Genomic DNA, 22,312 nt, shown 5'->3' with positions numbered 1-22,312 from the left:
ATTATTATACATCAGTAAAAGAACAGATTAGACAGTACAGAATTCAATGTTGCTCTCTTTCTCCCACCAACACTGTTTCCCCTATTCACATATTACTTTAGCTTGTTTTATTTGTTACACTTGATGAACCAATACTGACATGTTATCATTAATTAAAGCCCACATTTTATATGAGGGTTTACTGTTTGTGTTTTACAGTATTATGAGCTTGGACAAATGTATGACATGTATCCACCATTACAGATTATACAGAGTAGTTTCCCTGCCCTAAAAACCTTCTGTGTTCCACCTATTCATTCTTTCCTCTCCCCAGCTCCTGGCAACCACTAATCTTTTTACTGTCTCCATAGCTTTGCCTTTTCCAGAATGTCACATAGTTGGAATCATACTGTAGCCTTTTAGGTTGGCTTCTTTCACTTAGTAATTTGCATTTAGAATTTCTCCATGTATTTCTGCGCCTCGTGAGCTCATTTCCTTTTAAGCTTCCTTTTTTCTACATAGGAAGAACTGGTTATCCTCTCCCTAGACCCCACGGTATTTATCATAGCCATCTAGTACTGAGAAGAGGTGTCTGATCTGGTAATCATTTGAATAAATGTCTTACTTTGCCCTTCTAAATCTTCAAATACTGGTGCTCACTGTCTTCTTAAGGCCTAGTACCCTGCAATAGTAACTGATTCAAAGACACACACACACACACACACACAAAATTTTTTTGAAAATCTAAATAATAAGAAAACATGGGTAGAAATGTTGGAGGCACTGAGATGAGTGGGAAGATAAGAAAGGAAGATGTAATGTTTACTGCAGGCATGTTGTGCCTGGGTTTCCATTTGATCATCAAAACACCTCCTAACTAAGGTTATTATCATTGTCTCCTTCTTCCTGGTGAAACTCAGGGTTCAGATCATGAAAAGGGTAGCACACGGCTTGTAAATAGTGGAACTGGATTGTTCATTGAACACTGCCTTCCTTCCAGTGAACACTGAACGCTGCCTTCCTTCCCCCATTGGTGGTCACCCCGGGCACTTCTTGAGATTGTAGCTATCAGAGGTAAGAACATTGCCCCCATTCATATCATAGCACCTGCCATTTTGATGTGCCTACTATGTGCCAGCAGGTGTACAAATATTTTTAATCTCTTACAAGCCATTCCACAACCATTTATTGAGTAGCTACAGAAACCCAGCAAACTAGGATTTGGTGACTTTAATTATTTAGACGGAAAATTCAAAACTTCAAAAAGTTAAGACTGGCCAGATGAAACATATCCAGATGTGAAAGAAGGGAACAGAGGCCATATCCCTCAGACCTTAAACCTACACCCTCCTCCTGGCATCATACGCTCCCCAACAGGACCCAAAGCAACACCCTTCGTTTCTATGTTGAGACTTCCTCTCAATTCCCAATCCAGTCCTGCAGCAAGAGAGCCAATCTCCAAGAAGCCAGTTTATCCCAGTCACTGGGGCTGTATCCAAGTGAGATGTGGGAGCTGTCTCACCTGCTAAGAGCCCCATGATCACAGACACATCACCTGTTGGCAATGACCAACAGATAAACTCCCTAGTTGAGCTTTCAATCCATGGTTTACTCACTTATTCATTCAACAGGTATCTACTTTCTGCTTCTGGTGTGTTACATATTGTTCTAGGCACTGGAGGTTGTGCAGTGCATGAAACAGACACGCATACCTGTGCTCAGGCAGCTTACAGTCTAAAAGCAGAAAACAGACTATAAACAAATAAAGAGCCAAGCATACTGCAAGTTAGATAATAATAAGGGCTATGAATACAAATTAAAAGGGAAGTGGGATAGAGTATGTATGGAGGAACACAGGAGTTACAATTTTCAACAAGGTGGTCAGGAGGACTTATGATACAGTGACATTGAACAGAATCCTAGAGGATGTGGGAGAGGGACAATGCAGGGAGCTATGGGAATAGCATTTCTTGTGGAGGAAATAGCAAGTGCAAAGGTCCTGTGGCAGGGGAGTGCTGGGCGTGCAGGGAAAACCAGACACTAGCAAGAAACTGCAAGTTCTGGCAGAGCAAAGGCATGGGGTCTCAAGCTAACTTCAACTAAAGAATAAGTGTTCAATATCACAGAGCTTTTGATGTGGTTGTTGTAATCATAGGGGTCTGGTGAGAAAGGTCGCCTTGTATCTGATGTGGTAGAGTGAATGAGGGGAATTGCTACACGGTATGCTTCTTCGTCAGGAAGTCTCCTCGGTTTCTGTGGTCTTAGGCAAAAAGATGAAGAAAGCACAATCCCTCCCTGCAGGGTCTCATTGCTCAATGGAGAAGGGGTCCAGTGAAAGAACAATCATGGCATGAAATTACCAGTATTAGAACATCAGCCTAGAACCAGGTAGTCGAGAAGCCTGTGGAGGATGTGATCAGGCTGGGCTCAGGCTGCTCTCTGGAATTCATGCCTGAGTCGTGAGTAGAGCCTCCTTACACACCCACTGGAGAAAGGTAGTTTTGCCTTCCCCTCCGTTTTCTAAAGACTTGCTGGTGGTTCTACTGACTGTGGCTGAAAAATTGCTGGCTGTGCAAACTCTGCCCTTTAAGCTGGAACCCAGGGCCTCCTGTGTGTACAACTCCCCCAAAGGACTCCCACAGATTTACGTGGCTCCTCTCCCTGTGTGTCTGGGAATGACACATACCAGCTAGCCTGAGCCGGGTACAGCTCTTCAGCTAGGATTATCTAACCAGCCCCTCACTGCCCATTCCTTCTTCTCGGCTGCATCCCTGGAAAGCAGGATTTTCTTGCAAAATAAAGAAACAATAGCATGGTAATCAGAGTGGTTTGGGCTTCTATAGGCTGTACCAGGGAAATCTCTTGGCAATCCTGACCCTGGCAGACAAAATGAGACAAAGGCTGTCTATGGAATGGGGATGTGTTCACACCCTGGGATTGTAAGTGTGGCTTAGCAATGGGGGGGCTCTTAAGAAGAACTGGATCCTTTCAAGGGTAAAGTCATCAGCACCCACTACACCATGATTGCCAAGTTCCCAAACCAGGAGAAAAATTGGATCTGGAATTGTTACTGGACCTCACTGCTATGAAAAAGCATTACTAAATCTCTACTCCATCAGCTGGGGAGAGAGAAGGAGAAAGGAGACTGATACTCAGGGAGAGCCTGCTGGGTACCGCCCCACACGGCCCTGTCTTGGACATTATAGGTACTGTCTCGTGAAATTTCACCACGACCTTCTGAGCTAAGTTTTCTTGAATTGGAAAACCTGAGTCTGGGGATAACCAGGACCTTTCCAAAGCTCTGATCCACCCGGGCCTCTGCCCCCATGTTTGGTGGTAGCCCCCAGGACACAGGTGAGACTCTGTGATGACTGCCCATGCTCACCCTGCAGAGAGTCTATGCAGGGGGCTGCCAATAGTTCTTCTAGAGGAATCCAGGCCACACCCATACAGGGGCACACATGCACAGCAAATGCATAACGAGTTTTCAGATTTCCTGAGCAGAGTCCACAGCTTTTTTGTTCTGTGCCACACACTCAGTGCCTCTCACAGATGGTGGTGATCCAGTCTATATGTACACCACTCTGTGTTAGAGTCTATGTACAATAATGTGAATAATGAAAGCATTCTGAATAGATGTTAAATAATGTCCACGTGAACTCAACTGATCGACTCAGTCAGTGCCCTGTGTCTGCTTTGGCCTTTAATTTCCCATTTTGTATCTCTTTTGTTTAACTATTGGCTACTGTCTTCATTACAGATTATCAGCATAATGCCAAGTCAAAATATTTGGAATGATTAATGTTCATGTGCATCTAGGTGGATCTTACTCCTGTTTAACATGTGTGTGTGTGTTGAGCATTTTTAAATCATTAAGGTCTGTTCAATACTCAGTCATTTCTTAAGATCTTAGGCTATTTGAAAGACATGGATTCCAAAGGGTATTTATTTACCTGACATAAAATTTCCCTCTTTTCATTCCCTGCTCAACTGTCACCTATGATCAAACTCCATCTCCCTTACCTGGCTTCTCTAGCTCCAGATGACTTCCCCATCACTCAAGTTGCCCCATAAACTGTCTATTAAAACATATTCATTCTTTAGGTCAGGACTAAATGCTGTTCCTTCTTAGCATCTTCCCTGATTTACCTGCACAAGAAGGGGTACCTTTCTCTAAATTCCAAAAGTACTTTTCAAATGGCTGTTTTCATCAATGGCACATGTCTATTATACCCCCTTGATGATAAACACCTGAAAGGAGGGTCCGTGCCTTGGTCAATGCCATGGTCCTACAACCTCTAGGAGAAGACTTTGCATAGCCCACAAAATGAGGAATCAGAGTATTTCTTCTAGAGGATCCTAGAGAACAACACGAGAGACTCACTAGAATTCACAGGATTCCCCAAGAAGGCACCTGGTTGGCTTTCTTCCCACTACTTCTGCTTCTGAGAAAATAAGCCCCAAGGAGAGTAAATTGGTAACCCTCTTTGGGGGAAGATAACACAGAAAAAGCTTCAGAGAAGAAGAGAAAACTTTGAGTTGCACCTTGAAGGACAACTGGGAGTCCTCTGGGCTGAAGCGTACTATAGGGATGGGTGAAGGAAGCACTGCAGGTGGGGCCGCTGAGAGGCTGCTGTTGTGGGACTGTGGGTTGTGCAGTTTGGCTACCGTTACTTTATGCATTGATTCAGCAGATATACCTTGAGTCACCTTAAGTGTCCACTACAGATATGCAAATGGTATCTGTGAGATTGACACTACAGAGGTGAGGTCACGTTGACATGTGGGGTGGTGTGGGGAGAGCAGGAAGGCAGAGAACACGAGTTAGACAGGCAGGTGAGGAGCAAATGTGGAGGGCTGCTCATGACATCCTAAGCATCTTTGATCTTGCTCTACAGGTAGGTCATGGGCAGTTAATACTGACAATTCGACATTTATGTAATCCACATGAATGTTTAGAAAAAGATCTCTCTGACGGCAGTGCAGAATGCAGAAGAGTGAGAGAGAAACTGAGTTGTTCATACAATAGGATTGCCTCCAGTTGGTGAACACGGAGAAAACAGGAGCAGATTGCAAGGGACGCAATTCAGAATGCACCCTCTTCCCCTCCCTCCCTCTCTACACACAAACGTTACAGTAGGACTGTAGAAAACCTTTCAGTTAAGATCAAGTAGCATACAATATATTTCTACTACTTTCTCTACTATGTCTGAGGGAAGATGAGTGGAGAGAAGAATGAAGATAGAAATAGAGAGACAAGCAAAACAACAGCATTTGCCCCAATCTGCCCTGGGAGATGGAAGAAATGGGGCGATTTACCAGAGCGTCTCTGTCTACTGGCTGGGGCTCAGCACCAGGTCCCAGGGCTAAGGGAGGCTTAGGCTTTGCTGGAAGAGAGCTCTCTACCCCTGAGGGCAAAACTGGGCTTACATCAGAGTCTAGGCTAAAACAAGCAGCTCCCCTTTGTGGCTCTGAATCTTGCCTAAGTTACTTCCCCAGGTGCCAGGTCCCTCATCTGTGACTAGGAAAAATAAATTACCTACCTTACAAGATTTGTGAGAATTAGAAACTCCTTGTAAAGCAAAGGACATCCAGGAATTATAATAAGTATTACTGCTATTATTACTATAACCACCGCCACCATTATTAATACTACCGGTGATCACAGCCCAGAATCCCACCAAGAACCTGGCATCCGAACCTCCCCTTGACCCCAGTAACCCATCTCTCTTTCTAAATGGCTCCCATCATGCCTGCTGTGGAAGTCTCTTCAGAATGTGCCTTGAGCAGGAAGGAAAAGAAAACTCTAGTCTCTCCACATCTCCTAAATCGCCAATGTCCGACATCATACCAGGAATTCTCCCTTACTGTTTACCTGCCTCTCTGTCTTCCCACCTCACACTCAGAGAGACAGGCACAGGAGGAGGATAGGTACCGGGGTCATGTCCCTGGGAAATAGCTAGACCAGGATGGGAACCTAGGTCTCCTGCCTCTTGCTGGTCCACACCTGAAGGTAACACTCACCATGTTGGGAAGCAAGATGGAGACCCAGGCGTCTGGATGGTGGTTAGAAAAGGCTGACCTACCATTCTCACTCCTCTGTGACCTTGGGGACTAGAACTAAACTTGTTGTTCCTTGGTGACTGGAACTCCACAGCATGGAGATTTCAGGCCTGGGTGCACACATCCACCTACAGAAAATACCGAAAGACGCCATTCTACCACTTCAAAGACCAGGAGAGAGTCCCGGACACAAGAGACTTCTCCCGAGAACAGCTTGTGGGACCATCCTGGGTGCGTGTCTGAGACATTTTCGTGACATGTTGGCCCTCCCTTCTTTCTCAGGTGGACAGCAACTGGGCAGGATTACTTTAGAAATAAAATACCTGTTTGTTCACCGACTATCCATCCCGAACCTCCGTGAGGTTATAACGTTCCCAGGTAGATCTCCAACCAAACACTGAGCCAGGAGAAATGAGTAAAGGACATGAAAATGGAGTGAGCATACGAACATTTCCTCTAGATGAAGTAGCGTGCACAGACTGAGGACAGATAGGGTCTTGCTCAATGCATAAGCTTGGGAGTCAGCAGAACTCACTTTGAATCTGGGCTCCGTCTCTTGCTACCTCTGTGGTCTTGGGCCTACTGCTTAACCTCACTTGCCCAGTGTGTCACTGTCTGTCTATTGAGAATAATAAAAGTGTCCAAGTACAAAACCACTCTGAGAATTAAAACAATGCCACATGCAGGTGAATTAGAGCAGTGCTTTGCGTACCTACGTGTTCACAAAGTGCCTATTACCATTATTTTGTTGAATAAATAATCAAATACATTAATTAGAGCAATTAAATTAAATCTGAATTTTGGCCTGAGTATCTAGAAAAATTAAACCAGAAAAAATTCAGATTTCATCCCCAGATTGAATCCTCAGATAGGCATACACATTTTACAGGAAGGAAGTTGAGGCCTAAAGAAATTAAACAATTTGGCTAAGAACACATAACATCCTTGCAGCACAGTTGTTAGATAACAAGACCCCTTATCTTTCACTGTGCCCGTTTGTTTATTGTAGAAAGTAAACATGTTTAGTGGCCAAGAAAACATCCTATTTAGGGAAGATATTCTGTGAAGGGCTTGCGAAAGCTAGGTGAACTCTCCATTTTTAGCTACAATTTTACATTTTTCAGTGTTATAATTTTATGCTTGTCTAATTAAACAAACTAGTTCATGACAAGCAAGGGTAAGGTGTTCATTCAGTTCCCGCCTGAAACTGTTTGCAGGGTGTTTACCTGGGAAATCTCCCAACGCAAGGGTGCAGACTCAGGGCCCAGTGTTCGGTGCTGCATTCCTCCACTGGAATCCAAAATCTCCAGGTCCCCAAGGTTTAATTACTGCGTGCAGACTAATATTTTGGGGTGAGGACAAGGGTGGGTGGGGAGACTGGGGGACTAAGGGACAGGGAGGTGGGGGGCTGGGGTTTCAGTTGGACAGATTCCCATCCCCCGCCCGCGCTGCTGCAGGAGCCAGCAATGCACCCAAGGCACAGAAGACAAAGGGAGCAAAGCTTCCACCCAGAGTCCGCATTCCATCAGGAATTTGCAATGAAACTTTCACCTTTTCCAGCAAACTCTGTGTATTTGAAAGATTTAATTTTCTCCTCACCTCCTCCTGGCCAAGCAGGAAGAAGAATTGGAGAGCTTATTTTAGCACAGAGTGTAAGCTGGAAAGCCCTTTCTGAACCTAGCAATTGGTTTTTGTTTTGTGACCAGTGACTGCCACAAAAGGGGGGCCTACCCCCAACCCAAGTATTCAATTAACCCTGTGTGTGACAGGCAGAGGATGGAGGCTGGTTCAGGCCCCATTCATAGGATTCCGAGGGGGGCTTTTTTGAAGGATTCTTCTTAACAAAGGTTGCCAAACTAAGTAGCTTTTTTGTTGTTGCTTGGTTCTGGCCTATTGTTACCTCTCAAGCGACCTTTTCCACTTAATTGGGGCTTTAGAAATCCACGTCTATTGTATCTGGAGATAAGAAACACCCTGCGTAGGAACTCTGGAAGTTTATGAATATAAGCATTTCTGCATTGGGTGATTCCAAAGCTGTTTAGTTATCACTGCTGTCCATTGACATAAGTTACACTGATAAAAATAATCGTCAGAAAATAACAACCACAGTGATAATGAGTTTCCACATATTGAGTTCCTATGAGGTGTCGGGTGCTGTAATCTATGCTTTGTGTGTTTTGTTTCTAATGTCGCAATTAACTCTGCGTGTTACAGACCAGGACTCTACAGTTCAAGAAGAAAGAAGCCACACCACACCCCAATCAAAGCTGAGGGCAAACGCTGGACCCTCCCTCACTGCCGGGCCATAGGACTTTATTCACAGCACTTGGGGCTCTGCTTAGTCAACAGTTCCGCTGTTTTAGCTCCCTGACTAGATTGGAAACCAGCACTGTGAACAGAGAAAAGATTAAAGTGCTTTTTGTATACACAGTTAAAAATGCAAATGCTCAGAGAGAACAGGTAGAAAATATACATGTGTGAATTGGGCCTAGTGTCAGATAACAGAGAGCAGTGAGGCCTGAGGAAAACAGGAACAGCATACCTTCCAAAGAGGCTGACCTTCACATTGATTTTATATATATATATATATATACACACACACACACACAATCATCACTAAGCCAAACTCAGAAAATAGTTCTATGTCTGGATTGGTGACTGGACCTCCCGGTGGAGGACATCTGTCCTCTGTTAATGATACCAGGCAGAAGTCACAAACTTGTAGCCTTCAAGCCACGTTCCTTCCACAGACATAGTTCTTTGCTCTGCACAGGGTTTTAAAAGTCGAGAGATTCCTTGTCTGAGATCTCTAGCTTCCTGTGGGACTCTAGACTATGTGGCATCCCCAGGCCTGTGTGTGTCCCCTGGCAATGATAAGCCATCCAACTCAGACGGGGCGCGTCTCCCTGCTGCACTGCGCCTGCTACTCCACTCCTTGTGTCAGCTGCCTGGCCTGTGTGACTCCTTGGGTTTGCCACGTCTGTGTCAAAGGGGCTGAGTTTCCTAGGACCATTTTTCTTTGCTCAGATCTGGGGTGAGAGGAGCCCTCACTTAGTTCATTATACAAATATATACAGGCATGAAATTCACAAACTGATGGTGTCACTGTCATTCATCTGGCAAATACTAACCTGTGACCCAAGGCCATCAAAGCACCTTTTTGACAAATTTTATGTACACACACACACACAAACACACACACACACACACACAAAGGCACCAGCCATAGGGAGCAGAAGATGTTGCTCATGACACCCTGTTTGCAATAATGGTCAAAAGCACGCACATTTTATATTTAAAACATATTACGAATAGGTGAGTAACCAAAATTGAGATGGCGAATGCCTGCAGTCATCTTTTTAATGAAAAGAGAAAAAGAGAAAGTTGTCTTTTCTTGGCAAGCTTGTTCAACTATCCAGAAAATTTCTCCAAGAAAGCTTAGAGCGTCCATAAGTCATGGCACTCAAGCTCTTGTCTAGCATGTGGGATACGAACTCCCTTACCCTTCCCGAGTCACCTTCAGAGAATAGAATCATGTCTTAGACTTAGAGGAGTTTCATACCTGTTAGCCACTTAATCAGGCATTTAAACAACTTAATTGAACCTGAACATTTTATATCATTATATAAAGTGAAATATTCATGTTGCAGTCAAAATACTTCAAATAGTCCTAACCTAGCCTTTTAGCAATCTCTTTAATTAGTAAAATGGACAAAAGCTACAAAACAAGAAACTAAACAACAAGATACAAATAAGAACATGCATGCATAAAAACCTCTGTATCAGTTGAAGTGAAATCTACAAAATCCTTGTTATAAATGCCATGTCCTTGACTTTCTTTAGAACTCTCCAAATCTTCACTCAAATTCAGGTTGCTCTTAATTTACATATGTATATTTAACCAGCTTCCTCATTCATATTTCTAGTTCTCTCTAGATTAGAAAAAAATATTCCCTGAGAAACACTGCTATTATAGGGAAATGCACCAAGAGCAGAAGAAGTAAGAGATGACAACTGACAGAGAAATAAAAAAGATAAAACATTGAAAACTACCAAAACGAACATAGAAATGCTAAAGATATGGTAACCTGGGGCTATTTGAAAGAGCAGAGAAACTTCACTGTGGAACTCCGGAAGTATCACTGCGCTACGTCACAATATGCATTGTTTGCTCTTCTTAAGGAGAAAGAAAATTACGTAATAAATTTAAAGGATCTGTGTACAATATGACCTAAGTATGAAAAAGTTAAGAAGCCTAACAGATGAATGCTCAGCCTTCTGGGCAACTCGCATTCCCACATTGATTCATTGCTTCCTGATGGTCTCAAATGCCTGACTCTGTTTAATTTTAGTCATTGAATCACTTTTGTCAATAAAACCATGAAAACTGTGTGAGACCTGGCATGGCATGGAAGCCAAGATTCAGCTTCTTGCAGCCCTGGACCAGGATGTAGAGGTACAGGCTCTGTGGTCACTCTGCCTGCACCCCGCATCATCTCAACAGTGAGCCAGACTCAGATTTGCAAGCTGAGCCTGTGTTAGCCCTCTCTTCCCCGCTTGCTCCCAACCATTATTTCTAATCAATCCTACCTTCCATCCAGGGACAAAATGTGAGTACAAAATGAATCGGGATGTAGTGGCTACCTCTTTACAAATAATAGGCAAGCATACACACTTCTGTGCTCACAATCCACAAATGACAAACTCTCTCTCTCTACTACCTTCCAGCTAATCCTACAGATGACAAGTCCTGTTGGATAGAGAACGTTTTATTCAAAATCTGAGCTTATGGGTGCAACACTGAGCTAGCTCATGTCTTCCTGTCTATTCTCTGGTCCCACGCTGCCTGCTTCACCTCTTTCTGCTGTTGTGTAATTGTCAGCTACCGGTAACAAGTGGAAAGTGGAGAAGGAGAGAGAGAGAGAAAGAAAATAGGGAATGGGTGAAGTCCATTCAGCAAACACGTGCTGAGCCTCTGTGCTCACTGCTGGGGAGAACGAGGTATCACCAGTAAAGGCTCAGCTTGGCCAGTACCCTGGATGGAGAGGTGGGTGTGTGTGCCCCTGGTGTGGGATGGTCAGAAAAGGGTGGGATGAGGCTGGACTGAGATAAAAGGTGCCTGAGGCAGGTGCTCCTGCTCAGTATCATCCAGGTCTGGTCTGAAGGAGAGATGGGAGGTTAAGGTCATTCCTGGTAGAAGAGACTAGAAGCAAAAGCAAAAAAGTAAGAAGGAGACAGGGTAGAATTTGGCACCAGAAGTAGTTTAAGGCAAATTTGGACAGAGATCTAGTGTCACTCACAAACAGACCCCTCCCAACAAGATGGATTTGCAAGACACCCGCTCCTCTGGAGGGTCATTGGGCAGCATTTTCAATGGCATGAAAGGCTTTCCCTTACTCACCAAGACCTTAGATCCATTTGGAGGGTGGAGATTGATCCCTGGACAGATAAGGAGACCAAGAACTAGAGGCATTTTCTTACTTTCTCAAGGCCCTAGACCTTGTGGACTACAGAACCAGAAGTTAAAACCAGGGCATCTGACCCCAAGTTCTATACCTTTTCAGGAACCCTAAAACTCAATCTTATTAGACATAATTTGTTATGTATGTTCACATGCAATAAGAAAATAAGACTAGGCTTAGGACAAGAAGCAGTACCCCAGGTGCCAAGGGTCGGTTTCAGGGTTCTCTAGAGCAGGGGTTGGCAAACTTGCCCTGCCAAGGGCCACAAGTGGGTGTGGGTGTGCTCCAACGAAGCTTTAGCTACAATATAGGCAGTGTTGGGCCTCCGCCTGTGGGCTGCAGTTGGCTGACCCTGGCTCTAGGGTTTGCTTTCCCATGCCATTGGAGATTTTCGTGTTGGGGCAGGAACCCAGAGAAAGGCTTCAGTTGGGCAGGTCCAGCTGAATGTCAGGAAAAGTCCTGTGTGGGTTTCCCAGGGCAGTTCACGTTTTCTTGCCCAAATGTTAGACACCTTGACTATGCAATGCCAGATTTTAGACACTGCTTAGTTTACTGTGATTCTGAAGATGGACATGGGACACAGGCTCTGTGGAGGATGGAGGTGGCAATAGATGACTTAGGGAGGCTTTTGACAGCCTTGTCTGTGGCGGGTGGGAACTGCCTATCACAGAGAAGAATGCTGAGCCCAGACTGGGCCAGGACCAAGAAGTCATCCTAGGAAAAGTGATGATGCTTCACATGTGAGGAGCAAGAATGTGGACGAGCCCCTGAGGAAGGAGACAGGCATCCAAAAACAGTCAGAGGAGACAGCTGTTATGTGTGTGCAGAACTATATGCAACTCTTTATTGCAATGTGAATTTTGAGGCAGGGAATGCCAAAAATCAGGCTTGAAAGGCAAGTGAGGACCAGGCCATGGGGCTTCATATGCCATGCAAAGGACTCTGATTCTATCTTAGCAGCAAAGGCCACTGCAGGGCTGCACCCTGAAGCCTGCAGCCACCAACCGGGAGCTTCAAAGCTGGGCTGCTGGAGGGCCCCTTAGGAGTGACTTCCCGTCAGTGCCAGGGCTGGAGCCCAGTTTCTCTACAAGTGAATGAAGGAATCATTTCTACCATCCCAGAGGGCTCTTCTTGGACAGAGCCTCTCCACTGATATAGTTATAATATTGGCTCCCCCTGGAAGCTGCTCTCTGGCCTGGGTTCATGCCAAGTCTGCATGTTCAGTGCCCAGCTACCCTGTGCCAGGCTGATTAAAGAAACCTGGCCCTGGCAGCTGAAGGCCATGCCAATGGGACAGCTTGGCCTCCTCATCCCTTGTTCTCTTGGGGAGGAGAATGTTCTATCCTATGATGACCACTGGGTCCACTCTGGGCACAGATTAGGATAATCTGGGAACAAAACAGGACCCATTCCTGGGCACATCCCAGACTAATTTAATCAGATCTTTGAGAAGAGGACCCGGCATCAGTTCACACTGGACGATGCCTGTGTGCAGGCAGGATTAAGTGCCACTGCCATTGCTGCGCCAGGCTCCCTGCCAGGAAAGTAGCCAGGCCCTGCTGGAAGTTCCTCTCTTTACCTAGACCTGGCTCTGCTTAACCCAGGAGAGTAGCGTGTGGGGGCAACACCAGAGCTTCTCTGACTTCCTGGTGCATACAAGTCACATGGGTCTGGAGGTGGCACCTGAGAATCTGCGTTTCCAACAAGCCTGCAGGGCACACTGATGCTGCTGGTTCATGGACCAAACGCTTCAGTAGCAGGACAATGGGTCAGCACAATCCTCCTGGCAGTAGTGTCTGGTTCCAAGTGTACTAAGATTGGGCCTGCTCAGCCCTGGGGGTTTACCCCTGCTGCTTAGCAGTCGGCTGTGTGTACCCCACAAGCATCTCTATTCAATTTGTGAGCCAGATCGTGGAGGAAGTGGGACGTTCTTGGGTCTGGAAGGCGCTTCAGGCCAAGTGAGAGACCTGAGAAGTGGAAAATGGGAAGAAGAAGGACAGGAGCCACTGATTCTAAATATTCACGAGAAGGGACTGCAAGATGTTAGAGAAGAACATGCCTACGGGAGCTGGAGAGCCAGGACGGCTTCCTGGAGGAGGTGCAAGCTGATAGGTGGCCCTGAAAAGACCAGTTAAATTAGATCTGAAGCCTCCTGCAGCCACCAACATGGAGCGCCAAAGCTGGGCTGCTTTGGAGAACACAGAGGTGAGAATAGAACGGAGAAGGCTGGGGGGCTCAAATCCCATTCTCATGGCCTAGCTCAATTTCACTGTCTCCTTTTGTATTTGTTTATTTATTTATATTTCGAGACTCAGTCACACTCTGTCACCCAGGCTGGAGTGCAATGGTGCAATCTCGATTCACTGCATCCTCTGCTTCCTGGGTTCAAGCGATTCTCCTGCCTCAGACTCCCGAGTAGCTGAGATTACAGGTGCCTGCCGCCATGCCTGGCTAATTTTTGTATTTTTAGCAGAGACAGGGTTTCACCATGTTGGTCAGGCTGGTCCCGAACTCCTGACCTCACGTGGTCCTCCTGCCTTGGCCTCCCAAAGTGCTGGGATTACATTACAGGCATGAGCAAGCCACCTCTCCTGGCCTCCTTTTGTATTTATTAACATGCAGCCTTTCTTCTGGGGTTATAGCTTTTGTTGCACTACGCAGATTTTGTATTTTTTATTTCTGGCTCCTACTGTTCTGACACTATATACTCTGTACTTCTCTATCTAGATTTTTGCTTGTCTAGGCTGTACACTATGAGATGTCCTTCTCTTCCTTTACAGCTTGACACACTCCTATGCATTCTTCAAAACCCATTTTAAATTATATCTTATCTCAGTACTGTTTCCTAACCATCTCCCTCAGGCAACATAAGTGATTTTTCGATCTATGTTTCTGCAGCTATCTTTACTAGAGTCCTTATTTTAGAGCATGCGTAGATTAATTATTCTGTATTTGTATTTGTTTTTAAAAAACAAAAATAAAAACGGACCAAAATAATAAACACTGATTTTTTTTGTCTGTAATAGGGTTACATTAAAGGTTTTTTTTGGTAAAACACATACTATGATAAATGCACAATTTGTTATTATGGGCCAATATATTCTAACAAGATTATATATTATAGTAGCCAGCAAAAATTATCTCTACCTGGTATGGACTTCTGACAATAAAAAAGGAACAGAAAGAGAGCGCATTAACATACAATAAACACTAATTAAAAATAACTTTAAAATGAAAGATATCATCATAAAAATACAATGCTTAAATTGTGTTTATGAAAATGACATTTTAGAGCAAACAAATTATTAATTGTCTAATTCATTTGCTAATAATACAGATGTGGAAAAATTTCTTTCATTTTTATGTTAGCGTTAGCTGAATTATTGCAGTGTATCCAAAAGCATCCTCAGGTTACATCATATCACATGTTACGGTGATAACATCTCTTCACATGAGATCATTTTCTTTTTTAATTATGAAAATATTGTGTCTGCTTGTCCTGATTTTGGTTTTGCTGCTGAAATCAATATTGGCTTTGCATGTTCCAGCTTTAATCAGCTTCTGATTTTATGATGGGGAATTTCACAACCTTCACATCATCTCTCTGAATTTCTTCCTTTGAAATATTTACAAAGAATTGAAGTCTATAATGGATACCCACACACTGGGAAAAGCCAGCAACAGAGAATGTTAACTTCATCTTTAATTTACGTACAGGAGCACAACACATGGCACAAAACAGCTCACTGTATGTTGTGGCATGTGCGAAAGCTTGTTCTACACATAGAAAGTGTTCTCAAACTCCAGCGATATAACTGTGCAAAATGGAAGGTAAATAATGAACGCTGTAAAGCTCGGGGAAGAGGGGAAGAGGGGGCTTCCTGGCAGCCTAAAGTGGAACTACAGCCGCTTCCTAAGGAATGCAGAATGGCAGGGCCTGGAAGGAAAGCCTGAGAGAGAAGCCTGGGGCAGGAACGTGGGGGCGGTGGTTCTGACTAAAGCCCACCCACCTCAGCGCCAGCGCCGTATTTCCGAGTCCATCAGAGTGCTCTTGTTTCCAGCACAGAACCTGGGCCCTTGGCAGCCCCCGTTGCAGCCAGCCCTGTCCCCCAAGCTCATGGCCCGGAAACCACTCCTGCGAAAGCTGATTGTGTTTTGCTCTAGGCCTGGAGAAAGGTGCCTTTTCGCTGACTCAGTAACTCGGGTGCAGCCCTTCTTCAGAAGAGTCACCTCCCCCCTCGCTGGAGCCCCTCAGAGCCTGGTGCATGTAGCTGCTTGTTTATGGGTCATTAAAGGGGTGGCTGGGGGCGGTGAGAGGAGTTGGGGAACTTGGGTCTGAAGGGTGAGGAGAGAGAGCACCAGCCTCCAGCTTATGACCAATTGGAAAGCGAGGCACGGGAGCTCTGCAATTACAGGATGGTGTGTCTCCTCTGCGGATGAGGGGCAGTGGCTCTGATTATGCCAGCAGCATAAATTCCATCCTCCATGGCCACTCAAATACACAGGCAGCTGAGACCCGTGTAACCGCTCCTGAGGCTTCCTCCAGAGCTGGTGCAGCACTCTTAGCAGGAAAAGATGAGCCAGGAGGAGTGGTTTCCAATCCTAGTTCCACCCGTTAGGAGCTGCGGGACTCTGCCTCATCTGTGGAGTGACGCAGGCCCCTCCCTCACTGTGCTGGTGAGAGGTACGCATGCTGCCGGGCAATCTGCCTGAGTGTTGGGTTATTTGAATTTCAATTTCTCCCTCTTGTCTACTTTTTCTCCTGAACAAAGTAGAAAATGAAGGAAAAACAGATTGGGTGTTAAATTCTCACGTGTTTTAAAAATGGTAAGGCTTCTCTTTAATTTTCCCTTTTCCCTAAACAGGCCACCACTCACCATCCCGTCACCAGTGCCATTCAGTTCTGCTGTGACCTGTGGCCTGATCTCCACGCAGCCCCTCCCAGCTGATTTTTCCAAGCCAGTACGAGGCACCAGGGTGTTCTGCCTGAACCTTCACAATAACCTCCTCACCAGTCTCACTGCTGCCATTCCTGGCTCCATAAAATCTGCGCTTTCAGAGAAGCCAGTGCGATCTTCCCACATAGAAATGAGAGTATGGCACCACCCAGCCGCAAAACTCCCCAGAGCTTCCCAGAACACTTTGAAAGAAATACAAAGCCCTTACCTGGCCCTGCCTCTCCCTGACCTCAGCCTAGACTGGCTCCACACCTTCCTCTTAGCCTCATCCATGGGCCACACAGGCTGGCCTTCCTTCTGTTCCTCAAACAAGCCCTGCACCGCCTACCCCAGGACCTTTGCACCAGCTCACCTTGGCTTGAGACGCTCTCTCTTCCGGCCCGTATTCTCCTTCACAATTCAACCAAATCCTCACTTCCTAAGTAGCCACTTTGATAACTTAGTCCCAATCCAGCACTCTCCAGTCATCATTGCTCACCATTTGAGTTAACACCCATCTGCATCTTGTCTTCTTCATTTTCATTTATTTCTTTGTCTAATTTTCGGGGGCCACCTTTCATGCCTAGCTGTGCTCCTCCTATTTTCTCTCTGCTTATCCTCAGTGCCTAGAATGGTGCCTGGCCCAGAGTAGGGGAGCAAACAATATCTGTGAAATGGATGAAAATGTACAGGCAGAGGCAGCACCTACATGTGGCCCTTCATGAAGAGCATGCATTGTCAGTATATTCTCCATCTTTGCAAATGTAGGAAAGCTCACTGCTGATGCCCTCCCCCCACCCTGCGGTAACTAACCCAGCTTCTACCTGCTCCACTGGCCTCTCCTCTGAGGATAACTTCTCGTCAGGGCTTCAGATAGCCTCATTTTGGGAGGAGCATTTTACTTAGCTCAAATATGTCTCTCTTTTTTATCTGACGATTCTTATTTATTTATTGTTTTGAGATGGAGTCTTGCTCTTGTCACCCAGGCTAGGGTGCAATGGCGCAATCTTGGCTCACCGCAACCTCTGCCTCCCAGGTTCAAGTGATTCTCTGCCTCAGCCTCCCAAGTAGCTGGGATTACAGGTGCCTGCCATCACGCTCGGCTAATTTTTGTATTTTTAGTAGAGATGGGGTTTCACCATGTTGGCCAGGCTGATCTTGAACTCCTGACCACAGATGATCTGCCATCCTTGGCCTCCCAAAGTGCTGAGATTACAGGCATGAACCATCATGCCTGGCCTATCTGTCATTCTTAAAGCCACCAAAAGGAAAAAAAAAAATGTAATCACTTTTTCATGTCTTCCAGATATCTATCTATATATATAGAGAGAAAGACCTTAGGTAGGTAATTTAACTTTGCTAAACAAGGTATAAACAAGATTGTCTTAGCTCTGCCGCCAATCTTGGAAGATCACTTACCTTCTCTAGACCTCAATTTCTTCAGCCCTAAAAAGAAGGTATTGGTACTAGGGGAATGACTGAATGAATTTTGATAAATGTGTACATTCGTGCTAAGGAAGGTCATTAAATAATTTTACAAAATGAATGACAAGGAAAAACGGTTAAGGTAAATTCAGAGCTCCAAAATATTAATATATTTCAAATGATGTAGATAACTTTAAAAGTATTTGGGAAAAATCAAATGATCAGAAGTACATTTAAATGTTAGAGAATTATGTGTGGTTTTTATTTATTTTCCCTTCTTTTAATTCTCTAAATTGTAACCAGCAAGTATATAAAATGTTCACAGCACTGCTCCTTTCCCAAATTAATAAACCTAAAATGAGGAAGTCAACCAGATAATGTGTAAGTTCCCCTGTTGCCCTGCTAGTTTGGGTTGTAGCTTTATTGCATGCACTTCTCATATGGGGATGGGGCAGGGCCAGGGAAGGGACTGACCCAGGCTGGGCCTCTCAGAACACTGCATCCCCGGACCCCAGGGCTGTATTTGGGATGTGTCTGGGAGCCAAACAAGGCCAAACAAAGGACCCGAGGATTTAGCGTGAACTCTAGGGAAAGGGGTCCTCTTTTATCACTGGAGTTACTAATGAGAACTGTCAGAGTTCTCTCTGACAATCCATGGAGAGTGTTTGCTTGTATGAAAGAGAACTCAGAAAAAAAAGCAAACTTGAGGAGTAGATAAAATATGAACAAAAAACAATACTTATATTTGTTGACTTTATTCAGCCCATGGGTCCAGCTGGGTCAAAGTTGTGTTTGATCTTTCTGGTCACCTGACCCGATACATTTCCTCTCTTGCCTAAACTAGTGTGAGATGTGTCGGACACAACCCAAAGACTCTGCTCATGGGCACAGTTAGGCATCCATGCTGTTCCAGCTTTGCCTTTGTAGCAATCTCTGCTCAAAGGATGGTCACGTCCAACAGGAAGAACCATGGAGGCTGTGGTCCTCCTTGTCCCGCCGCATGGCTAATTAGAAACACGACCTGCGTGCACCCAGGCTCCACCAGGAAGATCTCCTCACTGCCTACACCAGAGGGCCTCAGGCTTCCATTCTGGGACAAAGTCAGCGCCTTAAAAACCTTTTTGTGTAAATTATCCAAGTCCTAAAACAACATACCGTCATCTGGGAGCAAATCAGTGCTGAAATAAATAACCCAACAATGCAACTGATCCTCACTGAGTGCTTGACCTCACTGTCTACCCCACCATTCAATCTCACTTCCATTGTGAGACCACGGTTCAGCCTCCACCCCATCCAGCATAGCTCATACCAAGGCGGGTGCCTTGCAGGAGCCGGGCGCCTTCACCTGTGGGCATCTCTCTCCCTGCAGTGAGCCCAGAGCACCCGTGTCCCCCATCCCTTGAGCTGCAGCCTCCCTGAGACCCCCAATGCTGGTGTCTGGGCTCTGGGCTTCTGCTTTGTTTCCTAGTTGTTGTTGTTGTCATCTAGAGCTACAATATTCTTAAGGACCATGAAACTCTTGGAAGCCACCTGTTATCTTCCCAGGAATTGGATATTCTTTCTTCCTCCCTACAGTTGGACAAGGTTCTCCCTCCTGTGAGCCAGGCACTGCACTAGACTCTGAATATATCAGGATGTGATACCACAGTCCGTGCCTTCAAGGAGCACAGGTGAGAGGGCAGGGTGTAGATAACGGCAGGACAATCTTACGTGATAGATACAATGCTGGGTGTTTTTAGGACAAGAGAGAAACACCTCAAAGAGCCTAGGGAGCTGTTTTGAAGGAAGCAGGAGCTCAGCGTAGCCTTAAACAATGAATACAAGTCATTCAGGTCACTGGAGGGGGTGCCCAGCTTAAGCAGAGGCATGAAGATGAGAAATATTGGGAAGCAAGCAGGAAAATACAAGCAATAGTTGTCACGGAAGCAATGAAGCAGGGCATCTCACAAAATAAGGCCAGAAGGGAATATAGCAGCAAGAGAGTGGAGCTCACGTACTCCAATATCAATGCAGTCAGGCAAAGGAGGAAGCTCGACAGGGCCCCCAAGGAAGTGAGGGAGGCAAGGGAGATTTAATCAGGAAGCTAACACGGTCCTATTTGTCTTCTGGATGTAACTGTTTGGTATTGAAACAAGAACATCTGCCTGACTGCGAGCACCGTGTTGTCTCTTAACACCAGAACCTGCCCAGTGATCAGTCATCCTGGAGGTTGACTCCAACTGGGGAATGGCTCAGAGTCATCAGAGCCATTTGGTCATCATGACAGGGCTTCAGCCATACTGTTCCAAATACACCCTCATCCCAGAGCCTGAGATCACTCCCGGTCTCCTCTCCAACCCTTAGACCTGTCGCTGGGGTCTGACATCCACAAAGCTAGGGCCACCAGGGCTGGCACCTGCTGAAGTGCCCACCGTGAGCCTAAGATTGACTCACATCTGCACTGAGTCACCACACAACACAAAACCTGGCTGTATTCATTTTACAGGGCTCTGAATGGGTAGCTGACTTCACTGAGACTGTAACCTAGATCTCACGGCCTTTCCAAGTTTACATCTGCATCTTATCATCACCTTTTCTGTCTCAAAGCACCGAGTCCGTGGGTAATTTTTAGGTGTGTCAAACACCAGGCCTTGTGCCAAGGACTCAGCAAACGAAGGTAAATAGGGCACAATTTTACCCCTAAAGAGCTTCAACCTGTCATGGCAAATTCATAACCATCTTTTTCAATGGAGAACAGAAACACCAAGAGGTTATGTGATTTGCCCAACACCACAGGGCTTCCTGGTGCTGCTAGGACAGGTTGTGAACTCGAACTCAGCACTCCAGACCCCCTGGAATAGTCCACTGCCAGCATTCCGTGATGAGTTCACAGACCACGGAGAGGAATCACCTCTGGGGACCTGCCGAGCAGACTCAGGGCAGTTGCGGACACATCCGAGAGTCAGAGCTAGATTTCTCCTGAGCTGGATCCTCTCTAAAGCCATCTCCCCGATTTTAGAGGGGGCTTTAAGACCCAGGTGCATGATCAGCCTAGCTCTTGCTTTTCAAAAAGGAATTAGGGAAATGCCGAAAGACTCTCAGCAAATCAATCTGTCTGATAGCAGTGTCCAGCCTGGCAGCCGGACTTGTTCTCATGCACACGGCAGAGACCTGCACCAGACGACCAGCATCCGAACCCCCGAGCCTCGTCTCACCTGAGCAGGGCTCCCTTTGTCACCGTGTCAGCGGCTCCGAGTCGTGAAGGTTCTGTGCTTCCAACGAGGCTCGTCTGGGAGGCATCGGCACAGCTTTTAGCTTCCTTTAGTGAGGCAGTCGTCAAAGCACTGCCGGGACTGCAGAATGAAATCTGGATTTGAGAACCCTCTGCAGGGCTGCCAGGGGTGCTTGGCACTGCCTGGCGCCACCAGCCGGTCCAGCTCCAGCCAGACTGCTGACCTGGCACTGGCGCTGCATGATATAACTCGCTCTCACGGGGAAGCTTTAACTGTCTCTTCCCCAAGCTCGGAGTCCTCCAGTTTGTAGGATGCATCTGTTCTGTGATGCCCCTCTTTCGACACTCCAGGCTCCTCTCTGCCAGGGTTCCAGCCATTCAGGGACTCACAGCCCGATCCCTGCAAACATACCAGCCAAGAATTCATCATTTTTAGCAAAGTAATTATTAATCCCAAGGCTTCTGTTGAAGTCCTTCTCTTTTATTAGTGCAGCCAATTAAAATATATTTAAGCATAAAGATATTTATAAAGATTCTAGTGTTTTTCCATAAATACCTACCAATTGAAGTCATTTTATTTAAAAAAAAATATCCAGCAACTATTCCCTTATTCCTGTATAACACGTTGTTCTCATTTACTTTATATGACTTTAAGACTCCATATGGAAAGGATATAGTTGACTGGGGAGACATGGATACAAAAAAAAGTAACCATGTAGGAAATTAATAATGCACATTGAAATATTAATTATGTTGTTGGAAGAATGCAAGAGACACATAAGAGCATAGAACTGAGACTAAGGAGACCTGGAGACCTGGGTTCCAGTTCCAGAAATAACACTAAATTAACTTTAAAGATGTGTGCAAGTTACTTGGTGCCTGGACGTCAGTATCTCCCTGGCTTTCAAGCAGTTAGTTTGGTTGATTGCCAAAGTTCTTCCCAGCATCACCATTCTAATACATTTTTTTAAGCCAAAACACATATACCTGTGGTTTTTAGAGGAAGTGTAATACAGCCATTAGAATCACTGAAGACTCACAGGCTTCTAATCCTCACTGCCCCTTCTTAGCTCTGTGACCCGGACAAATTGTCTAAACAGTGGACACCTCAGTATCCCCGATTACAAGACGGGAGAACATTTACTGTTACATGAGCTGATGCAGTTGCTGTTAAGAATTAAATGAGTTAATGTATGCAAAACCAGCTGGAACATTGCTTCATCCATGATTTTGCA

At 45.5% G+C, this 22,312-nt stretch overlaps 1 long non-coding RNA gene across 3 annotated transcripts in view; it reads right to left on the bottom strand.

Annotated features, from left to right (window-relative positions):
• LOC101013144 overlaps positions 1 to 21,415 on the bottom strand; it is a 70,112-nt gene extending 48,697 nt beyond the window's left edge. Inside the window, exon 1 of one of the 3 annotated variants that reach the window (XR_001893828.3) lies at positions 21,061 to 21,415. This is a non-coding gene — a long non-coding RNA (uncharacterized LOC101013144). The remainder of the gene's footprint in view (positions 1 to 21,060) is intronic. The other 2 variants (XR_636027.4, XR_001893826.3) reach the window with 2 other exon arrangements.
• Between the last annotated feature and the right edge of the window lie 897 nt (positions 21,416 to 22,312).

This window comes from Papio anubis, chromosome 14 (genome assembly GCF_008728515.1).
Source record: "Papio anubis isolate 15944 chromosome 14, Panubis1.0, whole genome shotgun sequence".
Classification (NCBI taxonomy): domain Eukaryota; kingdom Metazoa; phylum Chordata; class Mammalia; order Primates; family Cercopithecidae; genus Papio; species Papio anubis.
The sequence above is the reverse complement of the archived record's forward strand: the minus strand, read 5'-3'. Positions and strand labels throughout refer to the sequence as shown.